This window comes from Otolemur garnettii, unplaced genomic scaffold, assembly GCF_000181295.1.
Source record: "Otolemur garnettii isolate 467f Iridium unplaced genomic scaffold, OtoGar3 scaffold00027, whole genome shotgun sequence".
Taxonomy (NCBI): Eukaryota; Metazoa; Chordata; class Mammalia; order Primates; family Galagidae; genus Otolemur; species Otolemur garnettii.
The window spans coordinates 5,077,774-5,092,080 of record NW_003852422.1 but is presented as its reverse complement, the minus strand read 5'-3'; positions in this window follow the sequence as shown (position 1 = coordinate 5,092,080).

The following is a 14,307-nucleotide window of genomic DNA, read 5'->3' as shown; positions in this document are numbered from 1 at the left end:
GGCCGGCGTCCCCACTCCCCCTCACTCTCACTCTGCACGCAGACCCTACACTGCACAGCAGGCGGGCGTCCCCACTCCACCTTTCAGGGTCTCCACACAGAGCAAAGCAGAGTCTCTCAACCTTGACACTGTTAATTCAGGGTCAGATAATTCTTTGTTGGAAAATCTTTCTAGTGCATGGCAGGGTTGTGGGGAGCTGAGTTACATCCCTGGCCTCTATGCACTAGTTTCCAGTAGAATCCCCCCAACTAAGTTAGACAATCAGAAATTCCTCCAGAGGTTGCCAATATCTCCTGGGTAATAAAATTGCTCCCCAGGGGAAAATCACCTCTGTAGAGCCACCAGGAAGGGGAAGTATAGTAGAAAAATATTTTCTTGCTTCAAGATCTGAAAAATAAACGACAGGAAATCGGTAAAATGCAGAGTCAAGATGTACCAGACAACAGCACAGTTTTAAGTAAATATTTTGCTTTTTATAACAACTCTACCAAAGAAAATTGTAAGATTAGGAAAGACAGTGACCTCATATCGTCAAATCAGGTAAGCAATGGGCAACTTTGACCCACTCTGGAGCTGAGGAAAAATGAAGTTGGACATGCTGCTTCCTCACGAAGGGCCCCCGTGGTCCAGAATAAAAGAACTAAAATTCACTCAGTCTGAATTCGTAACCACACTGGATCAGCAATTTGTGTGTTGTTCAAAACCCTCATGCCCATGTCTCGAGATTTAAATGCACTTAAGGTGCAAAGACTTAAATGTACAGAGACTTATTTTATAGTACTTTATTTATAGTGTGGAAACAGAAGCATTTCAAACTCGGCTTCTAGCTCATTATTTTAAATGAGTTCCAAAGTTTTAAAATTTGGGCCAAAATCTCCTATTTCCCCTGCTGGCGATCAGAAAGCCTTTGTGTTCTCTAGACAACTTTGCATCGTACACTTTGTTTCCTTCGAAGGAACACGAGGAACACATAAATCTCCGGAGCCGATGCCTTTGGGGATTGTCTCACCCGTGGGAAGATCCTTCATGTTTTTCCTCCATGTACTAGGTTCTTTGTGACATCTGGTTGTAAGGCTTAATTTACAACTTCAGGATATGAGATCCAAATAATGTGTATAAAACACTGGAAGCTCGTGATCTGGACTAGCTACGTAATTTGTATGGTCCAATACAAAATGAAAAATGCGTGGCCACTTGTTCAAAAATTACTAAAAGTTTGAAGAGGGTGATAAGAGAGCATTAAACCAAGCGTGAGGCCCTCCTTAGGGCAGGGGGACTCTGAGTGTACAGGTCTCAGGCCCCCTGAGACATCGAGTAGACTCCGCCCTGGACTTTCTACACAGCCTTGCAGAGGTCCCCTGACCTCTGCACATTTTCCCTTGCCCAAAGCAAAGCATAGAAAATGGTGCCTCCTGAAGCCTAGTGTGATGGCTATTCAGCAAATCACTGGCTCTAAATCTCTCATTTTTAGAAAGCCCCATCCCATGGGCTAACCTCTTTATGAACATATATTCAAATCATTATTATTTCTGCCCTAATACACTTCTACCTGGCTTACGATAACTCGCTTTCTGAATAAAGGAAGAATTAAGTGGGGTGTCCCCACACTGTAGATATATCACACCCATAAGATAACGAGAGTGATTTTCACAAGCCACAGAGGAGACTCTGGTCTCACTATGGTGCAGCAGTGCATAGACAGATATCATTATTCTTTGTAGTCAAGGATTTCTCTGCCTGTGGGAGCTTTTATCACAGGGAAAAAAAATATGCCTGAGAATGGGGAGGGCTCCTGTCACGTGGCTCCTCTGTGAAGAGCCCACTTTACAATGCATAGTGGCAGCCACTGGCCCAAAAGTGCACTGCTGTGTCAGCCTGTGGCGTGAATAAGGACCCACCTCCACCCACCCTCCCGAATCTGGGAGTGTGTTTTCCTAAGGGACAGAAGGAACCTGAAGGGCTGGAGGAGTGAAGAGCATACACTGGGCACTGCAAAGCCTCAGATCCCTAAGTCTGGGGACCACCCCCGTCAGCTTGGGCTGCCAGCACAAAACAGCGAGGACTGGGAAGCTTAGAAAACCAACATGTCCTCTTCACAGTCCTGGAGGCCAGAAGTCTGAGGACCAGCAAGGTTGGGTTTTGCTGAGGACCCTTTGCCTAGCTTGCTATGTCTGCGTGGGGTGAAGACAATGTGTTCCGGGGACTCTTGTAAGAGCACAAACCTGCTTATGCAGGCCCATGCTCATGACCTCATCTGACCCTAATCACCTCCCAAGGGTCCCACCTCTTAATACCATCACATTGGAGGGTATGACTTCAACATGTGAATTTGGGGGTGGGAGAAACAGCAGATATCATCCAGAGATAATTAGCCTTCTCCCTGTAACACTGTGGGGAGCAGTCTTGGAGGGAAGGGAGGCATGGGGACAAGGTGTGGGCACTCTATTAAACTCAGCCACCTCTTATAAACTGAAGTCTGAGCAAGTGACACAGTGTGACCCAGGAAAGAGGCACAGGTGCATGGGCAACCTCAGGAAGCACAGCAGGAAGCTGCTGAGATGGCTTCAGTCAGCCTGACCTAGACCCTTTGAAAACCTCCCTTTGCAAACCAGCATTGACAAAGGCAGAGGGAACCCAGCCTCTGGCTGTAGCTGTCCCTGTGCTGTGGTTCTGAAAACTAAGGCAGGGCTGGTTCTCTTCCAAGAGATCCAGTGACTGTTCAAAGCGAAACATCTCAGGCAAGAGAGCTGTACAAAGGAGCCAGGAGCCGGGCAACTGACTCAGAACTCTGGAGAGGAGGGATGCGGGTCTCTGCTGCTCTGCCTGTCACAGAGAGTCAAGATCATGGTTGTTTCCTTATTAAGCCTCCAAACTATTTCTCCCAAGGAAACTCGTGAGGGTGCAGGTGTGGGGATTCCTGAGAGGAAACCCGGTGTCTGAGGCCATTTAGCATTTCAGTAGGCGGTAAATGCATGTATTTGAATATAGTGTCTCAACTTTTTTGTGTTCATTTTTCTGTAACTGTCTAGGCCAGAAAGAAATTGCTTCCATTTACTTTCAGATAATCAAAGAGAATTGTGATATAAAAAGTGGTCTTTGACCAAACATGTGTCACAGTAACTGTCCTGAACAGGAGCTGCAACGTCCGGAAGCTTCCATCCGGCCCTGTGGCTCTCAGTGACAGCAGAGGCCAGCCCTGGGCCAGCGCTTGGGCTTTTACTGATTTGTGACTCAGATGTCTAGAATAAAACTCTCTCAGCAAATACTAAATGTGCCCCTTCGTCAGTGACTATGAACATGTGAAGTAAGAAAAGAAACACAGAAAATTACTAAAACTGGTGGGGGTTTTTCAAATTCTGCCTTTTTAAATACACTGTATCTCTTTATTTTACAGGCAGTAAAAGGACACCCCAAAAGGCTACTGGGCTTTATAGGATTATACAAACATCAAGTAGCACCCAGAGATTAAAATCCAGATATCCCCCCCAATCCAAAAATCTTTCCAGATCCCAAGACCCAGAACCGTAAATATTGTAAGCAAATTTAATGCAGATGTACTGTTTACACGTTTGAAAATTGGCTTTACTTAATTTCTTTATTTCATTATCCTCTTAAAAATAGCTCATAGATAAACACAGTTAGAAACCTGATTTTGGTACAATTTTAGTCTCACTCTTTTCATGTGAGATTTTTGAAAGACAAACTGAGATCCTCTCTCCAGGGCTTCACCTGCCACCCACACCTCGGCACCAGCACGGGGCCTCCCCTCCAGCACTTGTTTGAGTTGCTCTAGAGAAATTCATCAGAGAGGGACCCTCCGAGTGCCCCGTTTGTGGACATGTCTCTCTCCTGGACACTGCCCAGCCCGGGAGAGCCTTCACACCAGGCTTTTCTAGGCTTCTTTGGGCCTCGGTTGTTGTCCTTTCCCCCTGGTGACAGACAGACTTATAAGTGGCCTCGCTGTCCCCACTTTCGTGTAGGCCAGGATACACGTGATCAGTGGATGTGACCATGTTATGTGACGTTGCCACGCCTGTCCTGTGAGGAGATTCGCTCCCTCACTGGCTGTACTGATAGAGCCCATGCTGGGAGCCCCCCTGGGAAGGAAGCTCACGTGGACTGCAGGACCTGCAAGTGACTTCCATGGAGAAACTGAGGCCCTCCAGTGCAACAGTCATCAAGAAAGGGAAGGCTGCCAGCACCAACAGCCCAAATGGTTTTCCCCAGTCAAGCTTCAGAGGGGCCTCTTTCTGGGTGACACCTCAATTCTCTTGTTTAGTCTGAGGAGACCTCCCCCAAAAAACAGAGGACCCAGCTACCCAAGCACAGACTTCAGCCCTCGTTGCAGAATGGTCAACATAAGTATAGTTTTAAACTCTGCATTTGCAGTAAAATTATGTCACAATAGAAAACAAATCGCCCTTCAAAGGTTTCATTTTTTTCCTCCCTTTCCCTGCAGGTGAGTCTGGGGCTCTGAGAGGGGTGCTACCTCTTCACTGTATCCAGTTCTCCTTGGTGAGCTCCTCTGATGGCATCCCTACTACCCAAATGTGCTGGTTTCTGAATGTTGATTTCTGGACCAAACCTCCTCCCTGGGGTTCAGCCCCCCCTGCTTCTTTCCTTCTCCAGGGCCTGCTCCAAGTCGACATGTTTCCACCCGGTTCATCATCGGCCCACCACGTCCCCGCCTGCCACAGCTCTACCCCTCACCCTCTAACAAAGCCCAGGTCCAATCCAGGGAGCCACTTGGACCCTCCCTGCTCCCTCCCTACATCACAAGGTCACGCCAGTTTACCCTCTCAGGGTTCTCCAGCTCTCCCCTCTCCACCCCCTGGCATCACCTTGGTACAGGCTCTCCTCCCTGCAGCTGCTCACCTGAAGCAGCACTTTCCCTATTTTAATGTCCTGCACTGAGAACAATAACATCTCCTGTAGGAGGCACACCCAGGTCCCCTTCACGCAGGGCATGCAGCCTCGAGCCTGAGCTCTGCTGCGCCCTGCCTCCCTCACCAGCGCCGGGAGTCCCCACTGCAGGCAGACGTGTCCTGCAGTGGTCATTGTGTTCTTCCTCTCCAGTCCGGCCTCACCTCGCCAGCTCCTCTGCACTTCCTAAGAAAGCCTGTGACCCTCCCCACTGTGCAGATGTCTCCCCCGGGCCCACTGAGACCCATTTGGGCACAGTTGGTTTCTGTCTGGCCCTCCACCTGCACACAGCCTGCCTTCACCCCCTCAGTCTGTGCCAAGGCTGTCTCCTCCACCTGGCGTAACGGTGGATACGGCAAAGAGACTTTGTGTCTTCCCTGTTGTGTCGCTACCATGTAGAATCAGGCCTGACACAGGAATGGATGTTTAATTCAAATGTGTTTAATAAATGAACATCAAAAACCATATTTTTAAGCTAAATACAAAAAAAATTCCCTTCCCTTACTCATAACTTAGTAGTGTCAGGTCAGACAAACTTTGAGTATGAAATAGGAAACCACCAAGAAATTAGGATTTTTAATTAAAATTAAAGTTTTCCATAAGTATTAATGAGCACATTCTGGGGATCCTTATTTTGTTTAAATTCCATTTGTAGATAGTTATAAATATAGTTTTAAACTCTCTGTTAAGCACCGTCAAGACACAGCACAGGGAAATGATAACAGGACGGCAATGTCATGGCCTCAGAGAGTTCATGGTCCTTATGCTATCTGCTCATTCTTCCAGTTCAAGTGAGCAGAAGGGCTATTTCACCATAGGATAATGACAAAACGAATTTCCGGCCATCGCCCTCTGCTTCAGCACTTTTGATAATCACACATAATAGTACCTTCTAGTGATAAGAGAAGGATGAAAGTAGCAATGGTCTCGGGGAAGGACAATTACTCTCCTCAGTTTTTTCCAGAACAAATGCCGTCCTTCCATTTCTTCCACCTTCTCCATTCATGTGTGAGAATAAAAAAGCAGTCGATGATCAAATAGCGTCTCCTCGCCTTCCAGTTCTCTCTGTACATTTCCTCCGTCGCTCTCACGGAATTGCCAGATACAGAGGTGATGGATGAGGGTGAGGCGGGCAGATTAGTTTAGGATAAAGTTCGGCTCACACTGTTCTCTGAAGCAGTCGCTTAAAAGCAAAAGCAATTTAGATGCCAAAACTATTCAGATCTAAAATAACTTTCTAAAAATTAAAGAAATCATAAGGATAATGCACTCATAAACGTTTATTGAATGAATCCACTTTAAAAATCTATTTCCAAAACCTTTAAAAGTTCTTACATGAGTTTCAAGTATTATATTCTGGGCATGGGGAGCTCTATAAATTTAACATTAAGAACCAATCCCTAGAAAATAAAGAATGGGTTTAAGGAACAAATTTAAGAATCTGTTAGAAATTTTGCAGACTCAATCTTCAGTAGAAAAAACGAACAAAACAGAACAATGCAATTGGCGGAAACTTTCATAAAGAGGAACAGATTGAGAAATGAATATTTTTTGCCTTTTCATTTCTGTCAGAGGCAAAATACTCAATGGTCCCAGGCAGAACTCTCTAAGGAGCAGCAAAGAACAATTCGAGGGGAAAAACTTTCAGAGAAGAACATTCTAACACCATAAAGAAGGAATAAATTATAGAAGGAAGATGTACACCAAGAAAATTCAGAGCTAAATCTCTTCTAATCCTATGAAAAACACACTTTAGTTTGAAAAGAAATTAGTTAAAGAGGGTGAGATTTTATTTGTATAAATTTATTTCATTAGCGATTACTTGAAATATCACTTCACTTTTTACAGATAAAGACATCAATACATGTAGTGTTCTGGGATCTACAAATTGTATTTTTGTCACTTAGGTTAAAGCTTTTGTTCTTGTTGTTAATTACTGCACCACATAAAGTAGGAATTCTTTCTGTTTGTTCAAAGCTAATCTTTTCTTGCTGCTAAGAGAAATCTTCATGAGGCTGGGAAATTACTCTTCAAAGTACGGCAGATGAACATGTGGAGTAAAATGGGGAGTGTGTACATGAACGGGTGTGTTTCAATTCGTTGCCCACATAGAGACTCTGTTCTTATTCCAAGGTAAACTCATCCTTTCTCGTTATTTTCTTCTTACAAGTAGCCCAGTTTCCTTTCTAGTTCTCAAGTATTTAGCAATAATAAAGAAGCCAGCAACAAGGCACTTACTTGTTTATTATGACTCTGGGTATTTACTGAGAAAATTTGAGGTAAGCAAATGATTAAAGGGCCAGAGCCTCATGGAAGGGAAATAGGATGGAGAGGCCATCAGTGGGGTCTGACCAGCACAAGGTGGACCAGAGGACAAGTCACTCGGGGGTGTGAGCGTCCTCACCCGAGGGAAACCCAACCTCATCCCGCAAAGCCACGGAGACAGCTGGCAGAGAAGTTGCTGTTAAACTCAGCTAAAAGTTAGACCTATTGTGATGATGCTGTCAATTAAAAGTCCTCTCCAAAAATAATTTGGTAAAACAGAAATGAATGCAAATCAGTCTCCTGTAGCAGCTCCCTATTAGACAGTTTCACCACCCACTCCCGAGTGCTGCTATTTCAGAACTCAGCGGCAGAGGGAGGAGGGTGGAGGGTTACATAATGCTGATTTTGTAGCTAGGCTACAATTCCTGAAGTTTCTATGTTCATCCTAGAATCCGTTCTGTGCTTAGCCCGTGGGAAAGCAATGAACTGGCCCCTAAATACTGAGGCAATAAGAGTATTTTTTAAGAAAAATGCAACAAAAAGAGGCTTTATTTACTTCTCTGGATTTTTGCTTTCTCTAAAGTTACATCCTATAACTTACGAAAATTCATACTGAATCTGGCATCGGGTCAGTGGATGACACAGTGCGGATTAGACAGTACCCTGCCTTTGCCAGACTGTGGCATCAACAACTTGAAAACACCTGGCATTTCCTGCATCCAGTTTGTCACCACCCACACTCTGCCCTCCACACCATGTATAATCCCTTAAGTGCTTGTCCTTAGTTGCTGGAGAGCAGGCTCACTCCTCCAAACATCCCGAAGTCGGCTGCCAGAATTCTAACTACCTTATACTCTGTGTGTTTGACCTTGAGCTCCCTAAAGGAGGAGCTGTATCTTGAATTCCTTTCCATCCACTTCAAGTGTCTAATATTCTAGATCATTACAACGATCAAATGTCACTCCCCTGTGAACAAACAATGAAACAAATTCAAATAGGAGTAAAGACCACCCTATTTGTTTACAAAAAATTCAAAATGTTAACAAACACATTGGCACCAACCAGGTAACCAAACTCATGTGGGATAAAGCTCCTTTCCTCGCATAAAAGCCAAAACCTTAGTACCTTCTTTTAAGATTCTAAAGTCAGGGCAGAAATCCTGTAGCTTTGAATTTGTGCATTTGCCTTTTTTAAAGCAGGAGGAATTCTGCAGTAAACAAGACAGATGAGATACTTTTGGGGTCAAATGTTTGAAAAATGGTGTCAGAAAGAGAAATAGACAGCAGAAAAATTATCAAATAAGTATGTGATGGAATGATAGACAGGGATGTGGATGGTATCAGATCAGACCTTCTGATGGGCATGGGAGGGTGAAATCAAGAGGCGAGACAATTTGGGGGGATCCTGGAGAGCCGAGGAGCAGCAAGAGGGAAGGATCTGAGGAAAGAGCATGGCAGGGTGTTCCAGGAGCACCGGGGGGGGGGGGAGTCTGCTGAGCCCAGCGGGCTGGGGGAAAGGGCCCGTGATATGAGAGATGTCACAGGCCAGGCTATGGTGAGTCCATGTAGGGCCTTGCAACCCCTGGTAAGGAATTTGTATTTTATTTTCCTAAGAGGGAGGAAAAGCCACTTGAGGTTTGTGAGCAAGAGAATGATGCCCCAGTCTACAAATTTCCACCAGAGATGACCGTGATCTAAGGTGGTTGCTAGGCAGGTGCTAAAAAGAAGTCTGATTTGGAACATGTTGTGTTGAAGGTAATTCTACCACGATTTGCTGGTGCTTGAAAATGTTGTATGAGGGAAATAGAAATTCAAAGATTAGGCCATGCAAACTGCATTCATGGTGATGCAGGGAACTTTCTGACACAGACCAAAGCAGAGAAGGTCCAAGCTATGGAGGAGGGTGAGAGAAGAAACCCCAGGTTCCGATCTGGATTTGTCAACTCGGAGATGCTAAGCTGGCAGGCAGACATCCAGAGGTGAGAGTGGGAGAGTGAGTGGGGCCAGAGGTATAAGTGTGTGTTTGTGGGTAGAGAGGCCACATCTAGAGCTCTGGGACTACAGCCAGGGAGGAGAGCTGAGCACGGCCACCCTTGAGGGGCCCAGTATGTGGAGAGCAGGGAGGGAAGGCAGGACTGCGAAAGTCTGAGAAGTAGAAGTACTAGGCAGATAGCAAGAAAGAAATTAAGGCTATTATGTTGTCCCTGACGCCAAGACAAGAGGATGACCCAAGAATGAAGGGCTGCAAATTGCCCAGCCCTGCTAAGGGACTGAGTGGTTTATCATCATGGACACTGGTGACTTCAGCGGGAGAAGTCAGGGAAGCCTGCACTGTGCAAGTGATCTAAGTGATTTCAGGTACCGTGTGCATCATAAGTCACGCCCAGAGCCTGTAAACAGAGCACTGACGTGTACGATCACATCGCTTAACCCAAGCACCAAAGGAAGAAAGTGTCCACACAGACTCAGGTCTGAGTGGGGATCACTGAGTCTCTGTGTGAGGGAGAGTCAGCTGAATCCTGCAGAGTCCTGGGGAGCTCCCAGAAAAAAGCTGATGTTCCTAAAAGAGAGGGGAGAATGGAAAAAAAAAAAAGAAAAGTTTATTATTTGTACATGTCAGTAATTCAAAACGCAAGGGGATGAGAGCAAAGTTATCTCCTCACACAGTCACAGACCCGGTTATGCAAGATGATGGCTGGATTTTATGCCTCTGTACAGCACTTCCTAGGAGTCCCTCATAAATATCTTTGATGACCATAACCAGACAATAAAGCAGTGAAAGTGGGGGATGCTCCGCGGCATTTATTGCAGTCACGTAAAAAGTGCTGCAGTGTTTTCCTGGCTCTTCCTCAAAGCAAATAACGGCAGACGCAGAAGCCATTTATCAACTTTCTGAGATTTTTTAATAGACTCACAGATGGTTGCAAAGAAACATACAGGGAGGTCCTGACCACCCTTCCCTCGGCCTCCCCAGTGTGAAAACCTCATATACCTGGAGTGCAACACCAAAGTCAAGAAGGTGATGTTAGTACAATCTGTGGAGGTGGATCAGATCTCACCGTGTATGTGTCACTCGCGTGTCTGTGTGTGTGTGTGCATGTGTGTGTGTGCGTGTGTTTGTGTGCAGTTCTCTCACATGTACACCTTGAGGAACTACTATACCACAACCAAGATTCTCCCTTTGTCACCACAGGACCCTTGTTCCCCACTGATCGCCACGTCTACCCCTTTCTCTAGACATCCCTAACTCCTGACCACCCTTTATTTGTTCTCTATCTCCACAATTAGGTCATTTTCTGAATATTACATGGATGAACTCATGCAGTATTTATCCTTTTGAGATTGACTTTTCCACTCAGCACAATTTCCTTGCGGTTCACCCAAGTTGCTGCTTATATTAGGAGTTTATTGCTTTTTCTTACCAAGTAGCACTCCATGGGATGAATGTACCCCTGTTTGTTGACCCATTCACCTGCTGATAGACATTTGGGTAGTTTCTGGTTTGGGGCTATTATGAATAAAGCTGATATAAAAACTTGTTTACCAGTTTATAGATGAAAATGAGTCTTCGTTTCTCTAGGACAAATGTCCAGGAGTTATCATTGCTAGGTCTCACAGGAAGTCAGGTTTTCATTTTGAAATAACCGTGGATGCTGAAACAATTTTGAATGTGATCTCATGAGACAGAAGCTGGTTTTGTACTGCTACCTCTTTCTTCCTTCCCTCCTAAATATTTCTTTCTAACATCTACTCCCCTAAATAGTCCACCCTTCCCTCCTACCTTGATTATTGAAGAGATTCCCTGATCATCTCCTTGTCCCCGTCTCCCTACTCCAGTAACTTGGAACAATCACGTAGAAATGAGCTTCAAGAAGAAAGGGTGGTGAGAATGCAGCTGTGTGGCTTTAACAGCCACCTCCTGCACTCCCATAGACATCTGTCATGCTCAGCAGTCTCACACAGTCCTGGTAAAGCAGCTTCTCCAGGAACAACTTCTCCCATTCAGCGGAACTCACATCACGATGAGCCTTCAGACACCGTCTGATGAGCAGGCAGCACTCGTACAACAGCCAGAATGGGAGCAGGCCAGTGGGCCGGATCCATCCAGAGATCGTTCTCTGAGCTGGGGGATTCTGCCCCTTCCGTATACCTGCATCCAGTCTGCATCAGTTGCCGGGTGTCTTTCATAAAAGGAGCTGAGCTACTCTGGTAAGGATAAGGTTGGTTGGAAGGCTTATGGCGGCGTGCCAGTGCCCTGTCTCCTGGGAATCCTTGGGCCACTGTTGACTGACAGGTGATGTTGGCCCTGTGAGACACTTGGATGGGCCTTTTGTTGATCATTAATCTTACAGCCACAATATGCCTTTTACAACGTCCTAAATCACCCATCACAACCCTCTGCCTGGCTCTAGTTCAGACCTTCTTCTGGTTGGTTAACGGGCAGTGTTTTCTCTCATCCCTGTCCTACTGTGTATTATTCCTTTTCCTCGGAGCACTTGTTTCAGTCCCCTGATTTGATGGTAACTCCCCCCAGCTGATTTGATGGTAACTTCTGTTCTCGCTCAGTTGACAGCCTTCTCTGAGCCGGGCAGGTGACTGCTCTGTGTCCAGTGCTATTCCAGTTTATACATGTGCCTGTTTATCTGTCAGTACCTTCTGTCACACTGCACTCACCAATGTGAGGGCCACTGTCCACCTGGACCTTCCAGCCCTTGCTCTGTGGCCAGTCCAAATCAAGGGGACCTGGATGTGTGAAACACACATTAGATTCTGAAGATTTTTGTGCCAAAAAAGGAGACTATTTCAATGAAATCATTTTTGGATAATCGAATAATAATGTTTACTATATGATCAAAATTAACTTTATCTTTTTTCTTCATCCCTTCTAATGTTAGTATTAGGAAATTTAAAACACACAAGTTGTACATAATATATGTGTATTGCATGTGCTATATTAGACTATCATCTCTCCAGAGATATACAGTACATGTTTTTCTTCATCAACTTGTGTCCTACACCCAGAATCGTGCTAGAATATTAAGAAAAAAAGAAAGAAAGAAATGAGACAGAGAGACAGGAAAGGAGGGGCAGAGAGGTTGGCTCTATATTGATGAAATTTCTAAGACTAGGAATGATTCTCCGTGTATTAATTGAAGTTGCCAAGTGCACAATGAAGGATTCTTCCATTTTCTTTGGTCTTCCTGCCACAGTTAAATTGACCCGTGGTTGATTTAATCAGGAAATTGAGCTCAAAGAGGCTGAAATTTTGCATTGTATCTCTGGAAAACTTAAGAAATTCTCCTTTGATCAAAGACTTCAGCAAACTACATTAGGCGATTGAATTGTGAGACTCTACCAAGAGCATTTGGTCAGCGTGGGCAGCCAAGTCTCCACCTGTCTGTGGAGCCCCAGCCAGGTCTCCTCCTAACTTGGAGGCCCCGCACCCTGCCTGACCTGGGTGCCAGTGGGTTACTTTCATGACACAGATGAGTTTCCTTTGGTTGTTCCCCCCTCTCCTGGGTTATTTTTAAAGACTAATCAACCAAGATGACTCACACGCAGCCCTGCAGGAAAGGAACAAACCTAAGTGGCGTTAATGCATAGTTTGCAGGATCAGCCTTTGGGAGAAAGCAGCTGTCCCACTCTGCCTCTTCAGAAGACGTTCTTCCCACCTCCGTTTTCAAGTCTGGTGAAGGCCCCACCACATCTGGACAGCAGCCTGGAGAGTCAGGGGAGACGCACAGCACTTTCTCTTTCATTTTTACTCGGCTTTAAGAAAGCCCTTGAGGAGATTCCCCCGTGACTGTCTTCCCTCCTGTTTCCTCAGCCTCATCTAAGTATGTTGGCCTTTTATTCCTAATTCTTAGTTTGCAAATATACTTTTAAACCACTCACATGAGCACGTATTGCCACCGTCGTTCCACTCCGTCGCTACCTGTGGCCAACACCGGTGTTCACCCAAACCTGTTTCCTTCTCCTAGACATACAGCTGATAACACATCCTGAATCTCTTTGTATTTAGATGGGACCATTGGCTTTTGTCAATTAAACACAGACCTCTTCCACATCCAGCTCATCTAACCATACCCCAATCATCCTCACCCTCCCTTATTCCAAACACAGGACTCAGCAGAGGCCCCAAGGCCCTGGGGCATGCAAAGGCATGAGATGGAGAAGCCCTGTTGCCCAAAGCACTGCACAGATGGCCACTGACCAAACATTCATACGGAACAGGTGTGCGAGTCAATCCGTGCCACAGTTAGGGAGGAATCCATGTGTGTACTGAGCCTTGCTCTGGAGGAAGTGGAGGGGAGAGTGCTGGTGCACTGACTGCTGTTGGCTGACTGCTGTTACCAGAGCTCCACCACCCATGGAAAAAATAGGCAGCAACAGGCTTGTCTGAGATCAAAGGAAAGAGAGCCCACAGGTGAGGAGCCATACTCAACTAGAAAAGCCACCTGCTAAGAGAAAGAGCTACAGTGAACATAGGTCTTGAGCCACAAAGACCCAGGTAAAACTTTTCAGTTAGACAAAGTATCTCAGCTTTGCAGCAGAGGTCAGATTAAGGGTGTCATCAAAGTCTGTTATTTCAAATAAATCTGCCACTATTTTGAGAGTCTCAGGGCCAAGAAAGCCATGGAATAAATCAAGCTTGATGATTATGTCTAGAAAAAAACCCTGGTGCAGCGACCAAAGCACATGGAGCTAACTAGAAGTAAGTACATGAGAAAACTACCGAATTTGAGAAAAGATTTTACGAAGAATTGGTCCAGTCCTTACTCTTTATACTTTTGGGTGCTAAAGCAAGTTTGGGGGCCTCAAGTCATGTAGAAGGAAGCAAATAACAAAATATGTACAGTGTTAGAGAGAGCAGAGTCACCGTCCTCACGTCAAGTGTGGCCATGAGGGTGGAGACCAGAGTCACCGTCCTCACGTCAGGTGTGGCCGTGAGGATGGAGAGCAGAGTCACTATCCTCACGTCAAGGGTGGCCGTGAGGGTGGAGATCAGAGTCACCATCCTCACATCAGGGGTGGCCGTGAGGGTGGAGAGCAGAGTCACCGTCCTCACGTCAGGGGTGGCCGTGAGGGTGGAGAGCAGAGTCACCGTCCTCACGTCAGG